Here is a 7043-nt window from a genome sequence, read left to right as displayed (position 1 = left end):
CATGTGGATTGTATATATAAATAAAAACATAAAGCAATAAAACGTATAGAAGATAATATGGGGAAATGTCTTCATTATCTTGGAATAAAGAATCACGTTTAAACAGGACCCAGAGGACACCAGCTTTAAAGGAAGTAACTGCTAGGTTGAACCTGATTAAAACTGAGAATTTTTGGAATTTGCTGGTAATCAGTATTCAGCACCCTCACTGGGGGTGGAGGGTTGAAGGGGCCTAGGTTCAATCCCTTGGAGAAGGCAATGGCACCCCACTCCAGTACTCTTGCCTGGAAAATCCCATGGACAGAGGAGCCTGGTGAGCCGTAGCCCATGGGGTCACTAAGAGTCGGACGCGACTGAGCAACTTCACTTTCACTTTTCACTTTCATGCATTGGAGAAGGAAATGGCAATCCACCCCAGTGTTCTTGCCTGGAGAATCCCAGGGATGGCAAAGCCTTGTGGGCTGCCGTCTATGGGGTTGCACAGAGTCGGACACGACTGACGCAACTTGGCAGCAGCAGCAGCAGGATCAATCCCTAGTCAGGAACTAAGATCCCACAACCCACCTTGTGGCATAGCCAAAAAAGAAACACAAAAAGAACCACAAACAAACCAACGAATGAAAACCCTCTTATTTCCAAAAGATACTATTCCAAGAATCAAAAACAAGTCAGAGGATGCAAGAACTTCTGCAATATACACATGTAAGTAACAAAAGACCTGAATCCAGAATATACAAAGATTTACTACAAGTAAAGAAGGGAATGGCAATCCACTCCAGTGTTCTTGCCTGGAGAATTCCATGGACAGAGAAGCCTGGCAGGCTACAGTCTGTGAGGTCACAAAGAGTCGGGCACGACTGAGTGACTAACACACACAAACAAAAATAAGACACCGCAATAGAAAAATAGGAAAGACTCTTGAGCAGGCACAGAAAAGTAGAAAAATGCCCAATAGATATATGAAAATGTACTCAATTCCAATAGTCATCACAAAATTGTACACTAAAACCACAATGAGGACCCTGGAGGTACAATGGATAAGAATCCACCTGCCAATGCAGAGGTCATGGGTTCAATCCCTAGTCTGGGAAGATTCCACTTGCTGCAAAGCAATTAAGCCCCTGCACCACAACAACTAAACCCAAGCTCTAGAGCCCGCAAGCCGCAACTGCTGAGTCCATATGCTGCAGCTACTGAAGCCTGTACCCCGAGAGTCCATGCTCTGCAACAAGAGCAGCCACCACGATGGGAAACCCATGCAAGGAAGAGTAGCCCCCACTTGCCGCCCCTAGAGAAAGCCCTCATACAACAGAGACTCAGCACAACCGAAAATAAATAAACAAAATTTAAAAATAAAACCACAATTAAACATGATTTCACACCCACCAGAATGGCTAAACTTAAAAGTATGAGTAATACCGAGAACTGTCAAATATAGCAATCGGAACCTCATACTTGTTTAAATAAATAATGATTCAACAGCTCTACACAATGGAATACCACCCAGTTTTTTAAAAAGAATGAAGTATGTATATGTGCTTACATAGAAAGAATTTCAATTCATGTACTTAAATGAAAAGAGTAAATAGAACAGTATATTATCTCATATGTATTTTAAAAATAAAGGCTATAACATGCATATATGTTTACATATAATTACATATGAGCCCTCCCCGGGGGCTCAGCAGTCAAGAATCCACCTGCAATGCAGGAGTCGAGGACACACAGACTCAATCCTTGGGTTGGAAAGATCCCCTAGAGAAGGAAATGGCAACTCATTCCAGTATTCTTGCCTGGAGAATCCCATGAATAGAGGAGCCTGGCAAGCTACAGTCCATAAGGTTGCAAAGAGTCATACACAACTGAAGCAACTTAGCACACTGATAATTATATAAACTTTTTTGAGTCAAGGGCATAGATCTGCAACCAGACAGAGCTCGTTGTAAAGCCACTCCCTGACTCTTGTTAGTTCTGTGATCTTATGTACAAGTGCTTAGCATGGGTCTAGGACATAGTAAATGCTCAATATATTCAGGGGCTTCCCTAGTGGCTCAGACGGTAAAGAATCTGCCTGCAATGCAGGAGACTTGGGTTCAATCCCTGGGTCAGGGAGATCCCCTGGAGAAGGGAATGGCAACCCACTCCAGTATTCTTGCATGGAAAATGCCATGGACAGAGGAGCCTGGTGGGTTACGGTCCATAGCGCTGCAAAGAGTCGGACATGACTGAGAACATATTCAGCTAATATTATTTCTTTTTTACTGTTATGAGCATGTGATAGTTTTTTTTTTTTTTTTACTTGATAAGTGAGCCTACATTCAGGGAACCTGGGGTCTCCACCTTAACCTGGTGTGCTGGGGCTGTCCCCAGGCCCCTGCCAATTCTGCCTTGCTCCTCACAGAAGGCCTGGGGCTGGAGGGCACCTCCCCAGAGCCCTGCCTATTGCCTTGGGCCCAGGTCAATTCTGAGCTTCTGCCTGTCCCGTTCTTAGCAGTGTCTGGGTCTGGCATCCTTCTAAGCATGCCCCAGAACTAAGAACCACTGCTGGCTTAATCCTCAATCCTACTGGCACCCAGAGGCACAGGCTGCTTGACCTGCTCCCCGCCCCAGTTCCCCTGTCCCAGCCCCGGCTGAGATGCAGATGTGGACCAGGGGCCACCATCAGCCTCTTGTTCTCTATGGATGGATGACTGGCCTCTCTCAGTTGGCCATTCTCACTGATCCACTGAAAATCAGTTTGCCAAAGCCAGTCTGTAAGTGATTTAGTCATACATATTTGAGAATGAATTTTTGTTACTGTTTCATCATCGCTTGCTTGCAGCCACTGAACCACAGAGCAGCCCAGGTCAACTACGTGTATAGTTTCAACACTCAAAGGCAGAGCACTTTTTAAACAGAAGGTATTTAACTGGAAGCAGAGGGGCTTTCCCTTTAATTCCAGTTCCTAACTCCTTTATTTTTAAGGATCTTTGCCTCTGAGTCTTTTCCACATGTGCTTCTGGTTCTGACCACAAAACATCTACAGCTACCACTCCCAAACAGGGTGGAGGGTTTGACAGTTTTCAGTGAACTGATCATTCAGTGCTTTAATGATTCAGCAAACTTATTTTCAGCAAATTAACTTCTGGTGAATTGGCTTTTGGCAAATTAGCCATTCAATAAATTAGCTCTCATCAAATTGACCTAGTTCCATTGGCAATCTAAGTTCCCAAGTGATATTTTAGAGTAAAATGCCAACTGGTAGCAAAGAAAGAGTCACTTTTTTTTTTTTTTTTTATTACAAAAGAACTAGGACTCACTGACACTTAATCAGTCTGCGGGCCCTTGTGCAAGTACACACACACACACGCACACGCAAATACACTCTTTAACAAAGCGTGCCATGCCGTTGCCACACACAGCAGCCAGAGTCTATCTGAACCAATCCAGCAGTCCTCAAGAGAAAGGAGGTGAAGAGGATGGAATAAGGCCATTTGGCATGCTGCCATCCATTTAAAAAAGGATTGCGGAAGCCTGAATACACTCAAGAGTTGGTTACTGAATAAGAGAATCAAGTTCAATGGTTTCACTCTAGATGACTGGGTCTGATGACTTCAACAGCCAATGTTCACTGAACACTTGAGAGCACAGGCTTCATCTTAAGTCATTCCATCAACTCTAGAAGATAAGCATCGTCAATTATTCCTGCAACACAGAGGAGAAAACCAAATAACAGAGGAGGGAAGTAACTGGCTCAGTGTCACATAGCTAATGAGTGGCGGAACCAGCATTTAAACCAAGCCACTGTGTTTCTCTGCTGGTTGTCAACCTGGGTCTCAGCTCAGATGGAGCACTGGGAATGATGGCAATCAGGCCACAGTGCAACAGAACGGAACAAAGCCATAGCCCAGGAGTAGGACTTGGAGACCAGAAGGGAAAGTGGAGAGAGAGAAAGAGGAACTAAAATGTATTGAGTTCCTCCTCTGTGCTAGAAATTTGCCTGACATTTTTCTGCCAATGGTCTTGATACTGAGGCAATGTCCCCCTGGCAGTGAGAAGGAAAATGAGGTCCAGAGAAGTCAACTACACTTGTTCAGGGCTCACAGCTTTGAAGAGGTGGATCCAGGCTTAGCATTCAAATAGGTATGGCTGTAAAGAAACTGGACTCACACTGGGGCAAGCAGGCTGAGAAGGAAAGACAGAAAATGGGAAGATGATCTGCATGTGAGGCAGGTGAAACCTGGTTCCATCAGGAGGACCATCTCTTTTCCCAGAGGCAACATTTGAAGAAAACTCAAGACCAGGAAGCAATCACTCGGCTCTTGGAAGTGTTTCTGAATGAGGGGAAGGGCGCCCCAGAGGCAGCCTCTGCCTCCTGGAGGCCGCCAGGCACTTGCAACCCTTAGATAAGCCCCCTCCCAGCAGTCAAGCACAGTCCACCGAGCCATTTAATTTGGCAGAGCAAACATTGCTTACCAGTCAGAATGCTTATCAAATGTCAATTAGCGCTCTGCCGTAATTGACATCTAATTAACATACCATCGCCTGTTGTTGGATGCCAATTAAGTGCCTAAACATTCCTTCCTATTTTATTCTACCAACAAGACAGTAATTGTCCACTTTTCAGTTCAGTAACTTTGGAGTTGATTTTATTGTGAGCCTTTTAGAAGATGGAAACCCAGACAGGACTCTTAGGCAGATATTTAATTGATATGCTGCTTTGATATAGCTAAAGTCTATCTGATGCTCACCACCTTCCCCGGAAAATCAAATCATTCCTTTCTGTAAAGGTCAAACTCCACTCGAGGACACATGTTACAGGAAGGAGCTGGGCAGGCAAGGAGGGAAGAGAGATGAGCACAGGTGGGCTCGGCACCCCTCTTTCCTTGCCCAGCCCACACGTCTCAGGGAAGAGTCTCGCAAACTGCCAGGGACCCAGTGGAATACCGGCTCAGGAGCAGCCAGGAGAGCAGATGTGTGCAAGGCTGAGTCCTAGGCCCTGCACACAGAGCACAGACTATGCACTCTTCTCAGGTCAGTCTGGAGAGGGACCTTGGCACTCAGCCTTCTGCACCCCACAGAACAGTACAGTGGCTACGTGAGAATCTGAGATCAGATTCTGAATCTGTGCAGCAATGAGAGAGCTGAGGGGAGCCCACCTCAGTGGGAAAAGGGCACGTCCTGAGCTATGAGAGACAAGGCCTCAATCGGGGCCGCTGGAAGACGTGCCAGTAATCCCAGCACCTTTCAGCTGGAAAGTCACCTTTCTATCTCAGCTCTACAGGCCAAGAGAGAGCTCTGTCAGACACCACAGAAGGAGTGGGCGGTAAATGGACATGACTGCTACAGGTAATCCCAGGTCTGGGCAGTGTCACTGCCAGTCAAGGAAAAATCCTGGCAAAGCCTGAGTGACATGAAGAAGAGAACAGGAGGGAGTGGAAGGCTGGGTGGCGTGGTTTCCTGTCTGAAATGATGCAAGGACACAGGAAATGATCAAGTACCTGCATGTGTGCTCAGTCGTGTCCGACTCTTCGCAACCCCACTGTAGCCCACCAGGCTCCTCTGTCCACAGGATTTCCCAAGCAAGAATACTGGAAGGGGTTGCCATTTCCTACTCCAGGGGATCTTCCCAACCCAGGGATCAAACCTGCAACTCCTGAGTCTGTTGCACTGGCAGGCAGATTCTTTTGCCACTGAGCCACCTGGGAAGCCCCAGGCAGCCACTAACTGGACACTCTCACTCCCTGTCCATGTGGGCATTGAGGCCCTCCTGGCAGATGCTACTGCCCTTCTCACCTTCACCCCCATAGTCTAATAGGCAGCTAGGTCTGAGGACCATGACCTTATGTCGGTGGTTTCCAGTGAAGCCTAAAACAGTAGAATCACATGGGGAGCTTAAAAAAAAATCCTGGCTTCTGGACCCTACTCAGAGGATCTGCTCATACACGGCTTCTCTGGTAAGAGGGGGGGCCCACCAGTCACCTCCACTGAAGCTGCAGACAGGGACTAGCTATAGGAATGAGCCAAAGATGGCCTCTGCGTACTGGTCTCCATGGTGCTTTATTTCTTCACTGCAGACCGAGACCCCTGCGCTCAAAAGCTTGCCATTGCTAAATTCAAATTTTTACACATCCAATTATTTTTAATATAGTCCAAACAAGCACATTTTTAGCCATTTAGAGAATGCCTGCTTTGCAAACCACCTCACCCAGCAGCTGCTATCTATTGATAAGATGGGCTTTGCAGTCATAAGGCCCCAAGCTGCTACGGCCTATGCTGCTGAGAGACCTCAGATACATAAGCTGCCCCCCTCGATTCCTTTCTCTTCTGGAGATGTCCCTTGCCCTCCTCCCCTCTGAGCAGCAACCCTGAGCTGCCAGGCCTTCTATCCAGGCTCCTGCTACGACTCTTCTCCCCCACATGCAACCCTGTCCAAGCATCACCCAATAAAGTTTGCTGTGTGTTGCTGCCTCTTATGGTCATATCTTTTACCGTCATCAGCCCCTCAAATCCTCACACTCCTACAGGACGGCAACCTCCTGAGAAGAAAGGGCAAGAGGACCAAGGACCCACATCCAGCAAGAGCAGTGGCCCCTCATGACAGGCCAAGGAAGTGGGACTGGGCCCAAGCCCCCTCTGTTGAGAGGGGTTAGGGGTAAGGAACAAGGCAGCCTGGTCCAACGGAAACTGGAAATGCAGTCTAGAAAACTTCCCCCAGCACCTGGATCTTAATTTTGTGCATGGTGTGAAGCCAAGATTTAACTCTTCTGGTTTTCCAAATATTCTGGCAGAGGTTGCAACACCATCAATTAAATAATCATCTTTCCACTGTTTTGATATGCCATTTTTATTATGACCAAAATTCCAATATTACTTGCATACATTTCTGCATTTTAATATTTTCCATTAATATGTCCATTTCTGGACCAGTACCATATCCTTTCAATTACTGTCCTTTTATGACAGGTTTTATTATAGGAAAGAAATTTAATTTGTGGAAATTTTTCATCTCAGGGTTTTCTTGGCTATTTTATGTTCATGATTTCAGATGAACTTTAAGAATA

Source organism: Bos javanicus, chromosome 28, assembly GCF_032452875.1.
Source record: "Bos javanicus breed banteng chromosome 28, ARS-OSU_banteng_1.0, whole genome shotgun sequence".
NCBI lineage: Eukaryota > Metazoa > Chordata > Mammalia > Artiodactyla > Bovidae > Bos > Bos javanicus.
The sequence above is the reverse complement of the archived record's forward strand: the minus strand, read 5'-3'. Positions refer to the sequence as shown.